We start from the raw sequence: 17,381 nt of genomic DNA on the forward strand, positions 1-17,381 counted from the left end.
CTTACGTACAGCCTAACAAGAACTATGAGCTCTAGCAACATTTATGAGAACTGGTTTCTAAAAACAAAATACAAAAGACTTCTGGTATCCATATACATGCATATCACATATACACACACACACACGCACACGCACACGCACATGCACACGCACATGCACATGCATGCGTGAACATGCACACACACATACACACACATATGCATACACATATGCACACACACACACACGAGTGCCAGGGAAATTCTATCAATAACAACAGAATAAATGCAGGTTGAAGATATTACTCTAAGTGAAATAGGCCAGTTGCAAAAGGAAAGCATGTCTAGAGAGATAACACCATGGGTAAAATGTTTGCTCGGACAATACTGTGGACCTGAGCTTGGACCAGTTCCAATTTAAAAGCCAGATATGGAAATGCACACTTATATTCCCTGTGTGTAGCATAGACACAAGTAGATTCCATGGTCTTTTGACTACTTAGCCTAAAAAGAACTATGAGCTCTAGTAAAATCTGTGAGAACCAGTCTCAAAAACCTCTAGCATCCAAATACACACATGTGATGCATACATGCACCCACACCCCCCCCCCAACACACACTACAAGCACAGCCATCATTCATTTAAACAAGGCATCAAAACTTGTCAAATTCATCAATAAACAAAAGGGAAATGATGGTTACCAGGGTCAAGTGGCAAGAAAAGTATAGCTATTTTATTAAAATAATTATTTCTTAAAATTTTTACTTAAAAAGTAACTGCAATCTCTCTCTCTCTCTCTCTCTCTCTCTCTCTCTCTCTCTCTCTCTCTCTCTCTCTTTCTCTCTCTCTCTCTCTCTCCCTCTTTCATCTAGCTATTTCTATTTCTATCTTTCTATTTCTGAATCAAATACTGTGTTTGTCTTTTCTCATAAATTACCCAAGAACACTAGACTAGTGGTTCTCTGCCTTCCTAATGCTGTAACATTTTAATGCAGTTTAATTCAGTTTTATACTTTTAATGAAGTTTTATACAGTGGTCACCACCAGTTATAAAATTATTTTGGTTGCCACTTCATAATTGTAACTATGCTACTGTTATGAATTATAATGTAATTATCTGTGTTTTCCAATGGTCTTAGTCGTTCCCTGTGAAAGGATCCTTTGAATCCCCCAAGAGGGTCACCAGCATAGGTTGAGAACCATTATTATTGACAACTTGACATCACAGAGTTTAAATTTTCAAATAAGGGAGTTGTTTTCAGTGTGTTATATGTGAAAGAACAAGCCACATTGAATAGGAGAAATACAAATTCAGGAATCTCTGGCTTCTGGCCTGTTTCACCAAAACATCATGCTATTTTAGAGAAATATAAAGTTCAGAATGTTCCAACCACACATCTTTAAAAAGTTTCTAATCTTGAAATGAACTCCTGATAGTTTCTTTTGCTTTTAAGAGTAAACTTCATTAATTTAATACCCAAATGTGTCTTTTATTCAATATACTTATTTAGGTAGTTAGCAAGAAACATCAAAAATGTAAACATGTTTAGAATTCCAGTTTATTTGAACCTATACATTAAAAACTGAATGACCTATCTCCGGTCACTGAGATCATATAAAGTTGAACTTTGAGTCAAACTTGTTTGCCCACCAAATTGGTATATGTTAAGTAGTATGTAGCATCCATAAATACAGAGAACACAAAAGGTCTTAACCACATCAGAGTTTGGGTAACACTTCATTTTACCAAACGCAAATATAATATAACTTCTCTATTCTATATTTATGGGGCAGGTGTTGACCATATAATAATAACTTACTCAAGTAATGTCAACTGGCAAAATATACCCTGTGCACTGCATTGGTAAATACAGTAAGTGCATAGGAAAATACGCTGTTTATTTCTGTTTTCCAAACAGGAGGAAGAGTTACAGCACATGGCAATTACCTTGAGGCTTTTGCTTCATGAAGGTAGCTTCCAATTTTATAACCTCAACTCCAGAGGATGCAATCAGTTGCGGCCATGGGCAGTAAATCCTCCTTCCTCATCTTCCTGCCAATCAGAGCAAAGCACTTCATCCTGGGAATGGAAATGTAAAAGCTCTAAGATAGATAGTGCAGGGAAGGAACAAAGCAGCATAGAGTGAGGTCATTCCTGAATAGCCCTAATAGCAATGCTTCTCAGCTCGGAGGCAGAATAGTCATTTCCAAAAAGGACATTCTTTTTATTTACATGGAATTAACTTGGGCTTCTTCACTCAAAACTGTTCAAGTCAAAACAATGAATATTTACTGCTCACATAATGTGCAGCAGTTGTGGGGCTACTGTTTTAGAAATTGTGAAATATAATATTGTCAATTAATTTTTCAGTGTTTTTGCTATGAGTTCAATTCATGAGTTAACGTAAGCAGAATGGACACATTCCAGTGCTGCATTGATAACTTTGCTGGCTCTCTCTTAGTCCTTTGCCCTCTTCTGGAGAGTGACTATATACAAAGCCTGACAGCACTGACAGGCAGGGTTTTACACAGTTTTATTTATCTTTCATTGAGTGTGTTATCTGTGATTAAGTACTAACTGGCATTCTTTGCTACATGTGTCACTGAAAACAGTGCATAAAGTTGCATATAGAAAGATTGTCACCAAGGTACACTCAGAAATTACTGAATTGCAGAAAAAAAAGTAATCTGGACATGACCTTGAAATGATACCAGGCAGAAAATTTCAAAGTAATAACAAATTGTGGTTTAAATGAGCTACTTAAATTGGATAACTTAATAGGGTGAAAGAGGGGTCAAGATTTATACATTTTTATTTTATGTGCTTGTGTGAGAGCCTACATGTATGTATGTATACTGCATGCATGCCTTGTGCTCATGAATTCTAGCAGAGTGTTGCATCCCATGAAACTGGACTTAACAGGCAAATAAGAACATCTTGCTGTGGGCACTGGGAACCAAAGCCTGAGAATTGAACCCAGGTCCTCTGAAAGAACAACAAGTATTTCTAAAGAACTATATTTTCCAGAGCATTTGAACTCAACAATTCTATTCGAATTAGTGTATTGATTAGTACAACTGGTCCTAGTACTACAGGGAGATGTTAGGGGGTATGACAGGAAGGTTCAAATGAAGGTGCTCATACGTGATAGATTAAAGCCCTCCACTTGACTGAGGAGATGGGGAGGGGCTAAAAGGGGTAGGGATTTGTAAGGGTGGGACTTGGAAGAGAGGAAAGAGGGGAACTGTGATTAGGATTTAATGTGAAATTAAAAAATAAATTTAAAAAAGCATTGACTCAACCCTATACATTTAAAGTATAAGCTAAATTAAAATTAATCAAAGAATGTTAACAGATCATTGTAGATTTTTCCTTTTTTGCTTTGATTTTTCTAAAAACTATAATTTTAATTTAAAATTAGTTGTCTGATGTTAAATCATGTAAATGTTTTGTGTTTCAAAGCACCTTCATAGACAGAATTCGATATAAACATCAAAACATTGTTTTATCACCTATACTAAAAATGAAAAAAATCAATTCTAGCAGTGATAAAGGTCCAATTACCCTCAAAATGGAAAGTATATAAATATCAAGACAATTGGGGTATTTGATAATTATTCTTCCATTTTTGTGATGGTAAGCTTGTGATTTGTTTAACAACTGCAAGTAGATGATTAAGATACTTGTTCTTATTTCCTTCAGTGATGGGCTCACTTTGATTTCCTCATGAATACTGTCATGAAAGAAATGGCTCTATGAAAAACTTTTCTTTACTTGAAAATAAGTTTAGTAGCTTTTGTACTGTGTAACCAATTAGAGAATTTTGAGAAAATAAACAGTGGAATTTCTTTTTGTAGGATTTTTACCTCACCTGAGTAAGTTTTCAGGTTGTAAACAAGATTTTGAATACACCACATTCTTGTAGCTCTCCTGCAGATGCTCTATTGACTATAAGCTTTATTTAAAAATACAAATTCTAATGTAGCAAAATGTTTCATAAGTATCATAATATTTAGCATTGCATTTATTTTGAAACTTGTTGAATCTATACCTTGTTCTATATATTCCTTGGCTTCTCAATAAGGAAAAAAATTACTCAGGAGATTTTCAAAAATATTTTATTAATAATTTTATTTTATTGAAAATAGATTTTTTTCATATAATGTATCCTGAATAGTTTCCCTGTCCTCTGTTCCTTCAGGATCCTACTCACTCCCCTCCCAACCAAATTTTCTCTCTTTCTGGCTCTCATTAGAAAGCAAACAAGCTTCTAAAAGATAATAATAACATTCAATAAAATAAAACAAGATAAAACTAAAACTAACCCATTGGAATTGGACAATACAAACAAATAGAAGGGAAAGAGCCCAAGAGAAGGCACAATAAACAGAGACCCACTAATTTGCACACTTGGGAATCCCATAAAAACACGAACCTACAAGCAATAATATATGGGACACTCTTTCAGCCTCCTCTTCCTCAGTGTTCCATGAGCTATGAAAGGGGCATTTAATGGAGACATCATATTTAGGGCTGAATGTTCTCAGGTCTCTAACACTCTCCATAATGTCTGCTGTGCTCTTCATATTTGTTCCCATCCACTTCAGGATGAAGCTTCTCTGATAGTGGCTGAACAAGGCACTGACCTATGAGTAGAGCACAATGTTATTACATGTCATATACTGCATGATTTTTATTTTTGAACAGTAGCATTTTGTTTTCCCCTGAATCCCTGGGCAATTGAGTCTCAGAATCTTGGTCATATAGCAAGATCTAGTGTGAATTTCATCCTATCGAATGGACATTAAGTCCAATCAGATATTGGTTGGTTATCCCCACAAACTGTGCTCCCATTGCATTAGTGTGAATTGTAGGTAGGAAATTATTATAGATCAACGGAGTTGTGCTGGGTTGGTGTTTACATTTCTCTTTTGGTAGAGTACCGTAGTAGCTTCTGATTCCAAAGATACCAGATCATAGGGATGAAGGATATATTTATGCACCACCTCAACAACTCCATATTCAATTAGCTGTATAGGTGTTGTCTTCAGCAAGGGGCCTTAGCATCAGTTTGTGGAGAGGAACCTGTAACTTTGAAAATAGGCTGGGTTGATTGGGGATTCCAATGGGATCACTTTGGGCAACAACTCAATTACACGTAACTCAGTTCTAATACTGGAAGATTCATTTGGTGAAAAATGTCAGCCAGTTGCCAGATGGGACTATGTCTTCACAAGTGTTTGGCTATTTCATTTAGATAATCTTCATAATTGTGCATATTTAAGAAGCTTCTACTGTATTAGGTTTTCATACAACCTCTCAAATAACCTTTAATTTTTGCTATCTCTTCTCATATTTATAACCTTGTCCACCCATTCCCTTCAGTTCCTTACCTGGTCCTTCAGGTCTACTATCCATAATTTTCTATTTATCCCTTTAAAACTAGATCTATATCCACCTCTCACTCCCAAATCATTGCTCTATACCTAATCCTCTTGGTTCTACACATTGTAACATGGTTATCATTAATTTAACAGCTAATATCCAAATATAATTGAATACATACTATACTTGTAATTCTGTATTTGGGATACAGGAGGATGGTTTTTGTTGTTGTTGATGTTGTTTCCTTAGTTCTACCCATTTACCTGCAAATTTGACAATTTTGTGTTTGTTTGTTTGTTTGTTTGTTTGTTTAAAACCTGAGTAATAATCTATTGTGTAAATACACCACATACTCCTTATCTATTCTTCTATTGAGGGACATCTAAGTTCTTTCTAATGTCTGGTTACTATAAATAGAGCAACAATGAAAGAGGTTGAGCTGTACCTTTTGAAGTATTCTTGGGGATATGCCCAAGAGTGGTATAGCTGGATCTTATGGTAGATTGATTTGCATCTTCCTCAGAAACTACCATACTGATTTTTTTAGTGGCCATAAAAGTTTGCACTCCCAACAGCAATAGATGAGTATTTCCCTTATTCCACACCTTCACCATTATGAGCTGTCACTTGTGCTATTGATCTTAGCCATTGTGACAGGTGTAAGATGATATCTCAAAGTAGTTATGATTTTCATTTTTCTGATTGCTAAAGCTGGTGAACATTTACTTAAGTGTTTTCTCAGCCATTTGAGATTCCTCTATTGAAATATGTTTATGTAGGTCTGCACCTCATTTTTATTTGAGTTGTTTTCCTCATCACTAGTTTCTTGGATTCTTTATATATTTTGTATACTACTATATCACATATCTAGTTGGTAAAAACCTTTCTGCATTCTGTAGGGGGACATTTTCTCTGAATGACAATGTTCTTTGCAATGTGTTAATTTCTGTTTCATGAAGTCCATTTATTGATTGTTGACCCTAGTGCCTGTGCTAATAGTGTACTGTTCAGAAAGTCATTTCCTGGGCAAATGAATTCAATGCTATTCCCCAATTTCAATTCTATCAGCTTCAGCATGTTTCATTTTTATGAAGAGGTCTTTGATTGACCTGGACTTGAGTTTTGCACAAAATGATAAATATGGGTTGATTTGTATTCTTCTACATGTAGACATTTGTTAAAGATCCTGTCATTTTTACAGTGTCTACTTCTGGCTTGCTTATTAAAAAAAATCAGATGTCCAGAGGTCTGTGGGATTATGTTGGGGTCTTTGATTTTATTTCATGGTCACTGTATCTGTTTTTATGCCAATACCATGAGGTTTTTATTACTATAGCTTTGTATTACAACTTGAAGTGAGGAGATGGTAATATGCTAGCAGTGCTTTTATTTTTCAGGATTGTTTTAGATTTTTTGTGCTTTCATAAAAAGCTGAAAATTGTCTTTTGAAGGTCTTTTAGGAATTGTGTTGAGGTTTTGATGGGTATTGAATTGAAATTGTAGATTGCTTTTGGTAGGATGACTATTTTAACTATACTAATCTTACTGATCCATGAGCATGAGAGAGCTTTCTATCTTCTGATATCTTATCCAATTTCTTTCTTTAATGCCTTATATTTTTAATCATACAAATCTTTCTTTTGCTTGGTTAGAGTTTCCCCAGGATATTTATATTATTTGAGGCAAAGTATTCTTTATCTAACTTATTTCTGGGTTTTTTTGTCATTTGCTTTTGTTTGGTCAGTTGAATTTTATTAATTTTTATTGAAAATAGATTCTTCTCTTATAAAATGCACCCCAACCACTGTTTCCCCTGTATCCACTCCTCCCAGCTTCCCACCACTGTCCCTATCCCCAAGATTCATTCCCTGTTTGTTTCCCTTCAGAAAACAACAGGCTTCCAAGAAACAATAGCCAAACAGGACAAGACAAGATACAAAACAAAAAAGTAAAATCCATTCTATTGAGTTTGGACAAGGCAATCAAATAGAAGGAAAAGAATCCTAAGACCATGGAAAAGAAACAGTGAGACATTTGCCTCCCACTGTTAGGAGTCCCACAAAACTCCAAGCTAACCTCTATAACATATACAGAGGACCTACTACAGATCTTTGCAAGCCTCTTGTTGACACTTCAGTTTCTATGGACCTAGTTAATTCACTGGGCAGTTCTCTCCTGGTATCCTCCACACCTTGACTCCTTCACTCTTGTCTCTCCCTCTTCTGTGGGGGTCCCTAAATTCTGAGGGATCCAATGAAGACCTCCAATTTACTAATTCTTTCTCTCTCTCTCTCTCTCTCTCTCTCATTCTCCATAATTTCTGGGTGTGAGTCTTCTTCCCATCTGTTGCTGGAAGAAGCCTCTCTAATGAATACTGGGAAAGGCACAGATCTATGAGTATTGCATAATATCATTAGAAATCATTTTGTTGATATTTTCCCTTTCATTTTCTTTCTATTTTTCTATCTCTATCTTTCTCTCTTTGTTTGTTTTCTTCTTCTTCTTCTTCTTCTTCTTCTTCTTCTTCTTCTTCTTCTTCTTCTTCTTCTTCCTCCTCCTCCTCCTCCTCCTCCTCCTCTTCTTCCTCCTCCTCCTCCTCTTCTTCTTCCTCCTCCTTCTCCTCCTCCTCCTCCTTCTCCATTCATGTTTGGGTCTTACCTAAGTCTCTTAGCTCTCCAATCTCCAGTTTCTGGCCATCCATGCAGTGTAGAGCATGGACTTCCTCTTATGTCAGACTTCAAGTTAAACAACACATTAGTTGGCCAGTACTACAAGTTCTGTGCCACCATTATCCTGTTACCCCAGCACATCTTATAGGCAGGATAGATTGTAGATTGAGGGCTTTGTGGCAGAGTTGGTTCTAGGTTTCTCTTTCCATAGTCTCCAGAGTACCTTCTTGTGCTAAAAGACTAGGATGTAAGCGAAAGGCCCTGTTCAGACACCAACTCTAGCTCTCTGTGTTTGATGAGTTGTATGGACGTTGTACTCATCAATGGTGTTCAGCATGTTAGTTTTTAATAGAGGGCCTTCTATCCAAGCATCAGCCTATGTTGTTTAAGTATTCTCATGGGACCCTACTCTGGCAACAACTAACTCAACGCAACCCAATTTCACAACTGTTTAAGCATTGGCTGGTTCAAATTCAGTATCCTCCATTATTAGAATTTCTCTTTAGGGTCATCCTCATAGATTCCAGAAAGTTTCCACTGCACTAGGTTTCCATACCACCTCCCCCAAATGCCTCTCAATTCCAGCTGTCTCTCCCTGAACTATCTCCGTCCAACCAACCCCACTTGATCCTTTCTGTTCCTGTCCCCACCTGTCTCAAGTCCACTGCAAAATGTACTCTATATCATCTTAGGGAAATAATGAATCCCCCATAAAGCTTTCCTCCTTACCTAACCTCGCTGGATCTGCAGACTATAGCTTATCATTTACTTAACAGCTAGTATTAACTTATAAGTGAGTGCATGCCATATTTGTCTTTCTGGGTCTGGTTTACCTAAGTTGGGATTTTTTTTTCTAGTTTCATCCATTTGCCTGAAAATTTCATGATATCATTTTCTAACAGCTGAGTTATATTCCATTGTGTAAATATATCACACTTTCTTTATTTGTATCCATTCTTTGTGTGATAAATATTTAAGTTATTTCTAGTTCCTAGCTATTATGAACAAATCCCCAATGAATATAATTGATATAAGAGGACTAATGATCTTTGTGAGTTAATTTTGTATCTACCTACTTTGCTCCATGCAAAAGTAGGACTCCTACTCCATGGAGTTTACTTAACTTCAGTAAGTGGATTATGTCAAGAATTATCCATTCCAATTTGATAGAGCACAGCTTTTAAGTATATCCTTATATCTGTCTGGATTGCCTCACAGTCTGTTGTCTTCATTTTCATTTCTAATTTTGTTAACTTATATCTTCTATGATTTTTTGTGAAAATATTTTCTTGACTCTTTTCCCTGTTTTTTTCTCCTTTCTCTAGCTGTATTAATCTTAGATTTCTCTCTTTTCATAGTGTTTCTGAGTTCCAAGATATTTTATAGTAGGAGTTTTTTTGGGATTAATACTTTCTCTGTTTGAAGTATTCATTTCTTCCATCATGTCTTTGGTGTCTGAGAGTCTATCTTCCATCTCTTCATTCTTCTGGTAAAAAATCTCCAAGATTTGTTTTTGAGTTCCTATTTTTTTCCAGATGTCTTTGATGTTTTTAGGGGGACAAAGATGTGTTTTTGTTTGTTTTTTTTTTTTTCTAGTTCAACCTTCAGGACTTGAACTGTTGTCTTCATTTCCTTCCAAAAATTTGTTTGTATTATCATAGATTTTGCTAAGGAATTTATTCATTTCCTTCTCAGGTTCTCTATCACATATATGAAGAGTGGTTTAAGGTTATTTTCTCATGCTTCAGCTACATTACAATACTCAGATAATGGAGTTATAATTTTCTAACTGTTACTGATTTAATTTTTTATGTTATGTCTAAGGATCTCAGATTATAACTATCATAATTCTAAGTGCTGATATTTGCTCTTATATTTGTTGAGTAAGTGTTTTGTTCCTTGGTTGTGTGACCCTCTCAGATTTTTTAGTAGTTTGTGGTGGTTGTATGTGTTAATGGCAAGAAATTCTTCTGAGATCCTGATGAGTGCGGCCATTGGGGGTCCCAGGGAGAATATGTTTCTAGATATTGGAAGCTGGTACTTAGGAACAGTGATGGGCTGGAAACGGTTAGTTGACTGGGTCCACAGAAGGGAGGAATGCAGGGTGTTCCATCTGGATCTGCATTGTCTCCTGAGACTAGAGGCAGAAACAATATTCCATTGGTCTACTACAGAGCTTCGACTGAATGAAACTTGGAAAGTGGATATGGAAGAATATAGGAAGATTAGAAAATTTGCAGTTAATCTTCCTGCCACCCTGACCAGAGTGGCCTTTGCGTTTCCAGGGATTATCTGCTGAAGATGATGAATGATGATAAAACAATGAGTTCGGCAAAGGCAAACTTGAGAGGAGAAGATCTGTTGAATCCACTGGAGATGGGGCAAGGAGGAAAAGAGAGGCTGTAGCAGATAGTCTGCTGTAGAGATGTGGATGAGACTGTGGAATTGGTCTTTGAGAAACAGAAGGAGAGGTAAAGATCTTCAGTTAGCCTATGTGCTTCCCTGGCCAGAGTTCATAGGAATTTTTAAGACTACCACTATGTTTGCCTTCCTGTGTGTCTGGCTGGCTATCTATAAATGTCACTGCTGCTGATGGCATTGGTCTTTGAAAGGTCTTGATGACTAAGAACAGTAGACTCACAGCTTGTTCTCAAGTCTTCGACTGATCCAAATTCAAGTGCTATGAGAACAGACATTCCTGGTTCCTCAAACGCAGAGTCAGCCAAACAAAATTAGCATGGCATCTCCTTAAATCTCTCATCCAACCCATGACATATTTCTAGGAATAAGACAAATACTTCCCAGGCCCTCTTTGTTTACAGGTAGAATAGCTAACTCAAGTAGTTTCCTCCCTGTAATGTACCATTTCACATACACATATAGTAAACACTCGTTTAGCAGTTTATCTGAACTGTCAGAGAAGTTGCTGAAATCCTGTTCAGCATAATGAGTGGATCTGCCCTGCTTTCACTTGGAAAGAATGTTTTGAATTTGGAGAGGGGGAAAGTCACATACAATTACTACAGTTCGTTTTTGCAGAGGTGTTTATTCTGAGCAGACAGTGGAAGGTACTGAAAAATGACCCAGACTAGACTTCTACACCACAGCCGTGGGCGGAGCCAGTTGTTTTTAGAGTAGCTGTACCAAAGAGGAGATGACTCTTATTTTCTGAGTTAGCTGACTTGCCATGACATGAAAGGAAGCTGTGGGATGGTGACTAACCCAGTAGGGAAGAGTGGAAAGGACTGAGACTAAAATAGAGTTGGTGTTTAAGCCAGTTCCGTAATTGTTGCTTTTTGACATGGCTTCCCTCTGCTGTTCCATCACATCTTTGACCGGCCTTCAGTTTAGTCTTCCAAACATTCACTGTAGCAGCAATTATTTTATATGGAAGCTTTCTAAATGTTGGAGGGTCTTCCTTTTTCATCCTTTGACAATCTTTTTAAGTTAGCATAAATTACTATAGCAATGATTAAAAATATTAAAGTAAAGGGTTCTTAGATGCCAAACCTAGCATATAAATGTATTCTAAATCAGAATCATGAATATTTTTAGGCCTTTCAAATTTATAAGCTTTAATTGGAAAGACACTTTTGTGATTGACATTTACAATCTGCCCAGAAACTTAACAAGTTAAAAGTATTTTTTTTTCAAAGAATCTGAAAACTCTGTAAGGCTTTATATTGTGCTACATTGTTAGGCTTAGTTTACCACACTTTCCTGGATATATCTACTGGCTGTTTGTTTAAAGTTAATCACCTCGCTCACCAATTTATTTCAACTCACGGAACTTCGATTTCTTCAGGTTTTATTTCTTGGCTCCATTTCACTCTAATACTATCTGTGCTCATGAAATGCCAGAGCTTTTTGTAATAATGAAAAAGCTCCACCAGTCTTAGTATCTTCAGATTATTATTATTTTTTTCAGTTCTCATTGGAAAGGTAGCTAAATGTGTATTACAAAATTCAAAGCAGGCCTAGTAGCACACACCTATACTCTCAGCTCTAGTGAGACAGAGGCAGAGGCAACTTTGTGAACTAACGGCTAAACTGGAATGTATATTGAGTTCCAAGCAAATTACGGTTACATAGAAAGAGTTTGTCTATAAATAAGAAAAGGGCTGGATAATTGGCTCAATGCTTAGAAGCACTAGATCTTCTTGGAGAGGACCCAGGATTGGTTTCTAGTATCCATATACCAGTTGTCTATATCTTCAGTTCTAGAATATTGAGCCCCTTCTCCTGGGTTCCATGAGAAATACACAGATGGTGTACAAACATACTTGCAGATGAAATGCTCACGCACAGAAAATAAAAATAAATCTTTTTATTTTTAATGAAAAGAAAGTGAACAAAGTATTTCTCTGTATACAGCCATGTATTATTTTGGTCAATTGCTCTTATTCTTGTACTTTTTCTTTTTCATTTTCTTAAGATATACTTTTATTATTTTCAATTATGTGTACATATGTAAGAACTAATAGATATGTATGTGCACAAAAAATGGAGAAGCTTATGGGGGCCAGAAGAAGGTTCCAGAGCCTGTGGAGCTGGAGTTATAGGTACTTATGAGGTGATAGTAGGTACTCAAATTCCAAATCTGCAAGAACAATGTGAACTCTCACCATCTAAGCCAGATCTCCAGCCCCTTTTGTGTTTCTTATGCTATTCCCTCTTCCATATTTTGACCTATTTTCTTCCTATTCAACTTACCTCACTTGGAAATCTCACTAATACTTAAATGTTTATCTAGTACTTACTGTTTACCCTAAGTTTCTAAATCATCATTCATCCAACTATTTAGCATTCTCTGAGGAATGAGTAGGTCTTAATTCTGTCTATATCTTATGTGAAGCATGACCCTGGCATTACGGTAGGAACTCTGTGTCTGATGACCACTTTAGGAAAACCAAACTTTTCTGCTGATTCATCCACTGCAGGCAGTCTCAATAATTTACCTCAGATCCATGGGATTGGTCTGTTGAAATATGGGAGTCACTAAGACACTTGATTTTTCCCCCAAAACTGGAAAATAGATTTCCCAGTTGAATTGTTGAGTATTTTTTGAAAAAAAAAAAGACATGAATGATCAACACAACAGCAATATTATTATATTATTCAACGTACCAATTAATTTAAAGTTGGATAGTTCCCTGTGTTGGTGAAAGGAGTCAATTATTTCACTTTGCTTTTTCCATTACAGGTTTGTGTGGAAGGACAGGAAGACCAAAAAGTGTATCTCTGTTCTCCCAGCTGAGAGTACATGATGCATGAATAAGATGTTCTTCGGGGTGCTTCATTATTCAAATAGACAGCCTGGGGATGGAAGAAGTGTAGGAATCTCACTCAAACAGCATGCAGAGCAAATGATACAATGGAAAGAAACAGAAATTTCACACCAAACTTGTATTTTGAAGACTATATTGTCTATAGGAAATGGAAAACAAATGCAGTAAGTACAAAGCACTCAAAAACATCCCCTAGAGTTTTCAAATGTGTTCCTCTTCCTGCATTAATTTATTGTTTATTTCCTGACAGTAAGGATTTTGATGATATGAACAACTTGTTTATTCTATCTAATACCAAGAAACCAGAAATATGCCAGTGCTACATCTATTAAGTAACTATTAATACAGTGTATATTAAATGGCTTTCAATTTCTTACTTTATCTAGACATTTTTAGGATTCCTTTTTAACTTTTTATTGAAAATGTATTTTTATTTTCACACACATGCATACATATGTGTGCATGTGAAATAGATATAAATATTCTGATTGTATGATAGTATATACATGTATACATGTGTGTGCATGTGAATATATCTATATTTTTTTCTTATTATGGTCTCCCCTTTCTCTACTTTCTCCAATTCCTTAGACCCACACCCACTCTGTCTCTCATAAGAAGACAAACCAAATGTCCTTCTAAGAGATAATAATAAGATAAGATATAAGATAAGGCAAACACTAACACATTACAATTAAACACAACAAAGGGAAGGAAAAGAGCCCAAGAGAAAACACAAGAAACAGAGACACACTTGTTTACACACTTAGGAATTCCATAAAACTTTAAACTAGATATTACAATATATGCAAAATACCTGCAGAGTAAGAAGAGAGAAGAAAAATATAATTAAGTAGATAGAAATTTAAAGAAAAAGAAATAAGCAAAAGCCCTGACATGACATTGAGAGATAAGGGACTTCCAAAGATGCTGTACATTTAATTTTCTGTTGGCCATCTTCTGCTGGGCTTGCAGCATTCCTGGAAGAGTGGTTTGTTTCCCCAGTGGAACTCCCTTGGAGAAAACAAAATTTCCATTTGCAAGTGATTATCAATTTGAGATATCTTCTCTGTTATCTAGACTTTTTAATTAGGTTAAAATTTATATAATAAAATCCTCCACTGTAAGCTACTCTCACATCAACTATTAAATAATAACAATTTCATTAGTTTCTGTATTAACCTTTCACAATGTCATATTGGGATATAGATAGATAGATAGATAGATAGATAGATAGATAGATAGATAGATATGGATATAGATATATAGATATATCAATGTATAGTACTTTAACATATGAAATACACTTTTATTGCTTGGTTTATTTCATTAAAATGAATTATAAGAATCAGTTTATAGTGATGCTTTTATAGTTTTCTAATAGTTGCTGTTTTTATTCTTTCGATAATTTTTCTTACACATGGTTTAGATTTTCAAATTTATCCATTACAAAACAACATCACAACATACAACCTTTTACACATGTTGTTTGTAGTTTTGAATATTTATCTTCAGGGACAGCACCAGAAAGTGAGGTTCCAGTCAGAGGGTGTGTGTACATGTGGATTTTATTAGTTATGGGCAAGTTTACCTCCACAGGGATTGAACATTTTGGAACAACTGAGAATACCTGCTTTCAAAGCCTTAACTATGAAGTATGCTATCAAACATTTGAAGGTTTTTCAGTGTAATAAATATTAACTAGTCATCTCAGAATAATTTCAGTTTTAATTTCTTTGGTGTTTATTTTACTGTGTGTGTGTGTGTGTGTGTGTGTGTGTGTATGTGTGTGTGTAGATTCTCTCCATGTCTCTTACTCATGTGTCCATCTTTTTTTTTTTAACATTTGGAGTCCTTATTTGTTAGATTAGCTGAAGTTTCCTGTTACAAAACATTGTATGTATTCTTCTTTGGGATTCAAGTGTTAAATGAGCTATTGCTGCCAAATGTGACTTCCATCATCCTTTCTATAGAGTAAACTCAGGGTTGATTCACAAGTAAGATGACACTGCTTCTGAGCTGGAGCCTTTCAGAGTTCATCCTAACTGCTTTTAAAAAAAAAGCAATGACTCTTATGTCAATTAGAGACAAAGCGGAAGAGAGCCAGGTCTCCTGTGTAATTGGAGATGTGCTTGCTCTGATGAGATACATGCTACAGAAAAGGGAGAAAGGGCATTACCTGCCACCTAGCACAGAAGACCTGGGAGAGAACTGCATTCTTTTCCTCCCCATGCATCTGTGAAGCATCTCCAGGCGATGACATCTACATTTCCTATAGAGTCAGAATACACCACTGTGTGTATTAACTAATATTAATTAATATGCTTAACTCTATTATCTTAAGACCAACTTCTTTGCCACATCTAAGTCCCTTGTTGAGCCTGTCTGAACTAAGGCATCTGGGAGAGAGTGACAGATTATGAGGAAAATATTTAGTAGTGACAGTTTTAAGATGTAACGATTGAGTCCCTTGGGCAATGAGTTTAAAAATTTCAGGAAAATATGTCTTAACCATGGTACACATCAGAAACCCTCAGGGAACTATTTTCAAAATTAATTTTCCAAGGATCCACCCAAACTGTAGTGAATCAGAACTTTGTGACTGTGTCCAAGGCTGCTGGCACAGACAGTCTTGTGGCAAAATGGCAAATTTGAGTTTAAGGTATGAAATAACACTTAGAAATGTTCTGAGAATGGGCATAGTTTAGGATTTCATGGTAATCCACATATATTCATGTTTTTACTGGTGCATTTTTAGTTGTCATTATTGAAAGACTAAGAAATAAACACATATTTTGATGATAATCTTTTGACAACCAGATTTATGATAGATTAACTTTCAAGCTGTAGCTTGTATTTTTTAAATGTATATATAAAAGATGTCTTTCAACTTAGATTTTAAAAATTAATATGGATAACTCTATAATCTTAAGAATATTTAAAGATTTTTACAGAATATTTCCTTGACATGAAGTCATGACTTCAAATGTTTCCATTTATTGAAGAAACATATTTATGTGTAATCGGCAAGTTTCAGAAGAGTCTACACTAAATAGCAAGACTGTCTCAAAATTAGACAACCAAACAATTAGAATCCAGCTAATATGGGGCTTTTGTTCACTGGCTTCAGTTTTAGAAATTAAAATCTTAAGAAAGTAAAAAATAATTAAAGTACATTAAAGAAAAATTTTAAACTAATGTTTCCATTTCATTCTGAAATTCACTCAGACTTTAAAAAGGTGAAATAGGAACCTCAGTGTAGGCATTTCATTTCTCTCTAGACAAGCAGTTCTCACTAGAGTTTCTATTAGTCTTCTGTTTAAAGAAGTCAGTCTGTGCAGAGAGAGAGAGAGACAGAGAGAAACATAGGTCAATTCAATGAAGTTGTGGGAATGAGCGGGCTATTTATTTCTTTAGTTAGTTTTATTTAAATATTTTACAAATAAAATGCATTTTATCATATTATTTTCTAACCTCCAAATACTTCCCAGATCTCTCCACCTTCCTATATAAGCAACTTTATATTATTTCTCAAATAAATAAAGAAAAATGAAACAAAGAAGCACACAATACAACAAAAATTATCAAAACAAACATACACAAAGAGACATGGCCTCTGTCTTGTGTTGGCTAACTATTCTTGGGCATCAGGCTTCTGGAATGGGGTGATAGCCAGTGGCACTCATATATAAAGCCCTGATTTTTTTTCCCTTCCCAGCAGGTATCAACTACAAAGAGTTGCTTGGTTATTAATGGGAATTTGTGCCCTCTTCACCTTCTCCATGCTTGGATTGTATCTGCTTTGAACTTGACCAGGCCTTCTGCATGCTGCCATATCTTTGTGAGTTCATATGTGCATCTATTCTGCTATGCCTAAAAGATGCTCTTTCCTTGTCGGTCTCTCCAACCTTGAGCTCTTATAATATTTCTGCCTCTTCTTCATCATAGATCCATGACCCTTGAGAGAGGACTAATGGAATGTCTCATTTAGAGCTAAGGGTTCCAGTGTCTCCCACTCTCTGCCCAATCTCCAGGTGTCAAGTCTCAGGCTTAGTACTG

Source organism: Grammomys surdaster, unplaced genomic scaffold (assembly GCF_004785775.1).
Source record: "Grammomys surdaster isolate TR1022 unplaced genomic scaffold, NIH_TR_1.0 264, whole genome shotgun sequence".
Classification (NCBI taxonomy): Eukaryota; Metazoa; Chordata; class Mammalia; order Rodentia; family Muridae; genus Grammomys; species Grammomys surdaster.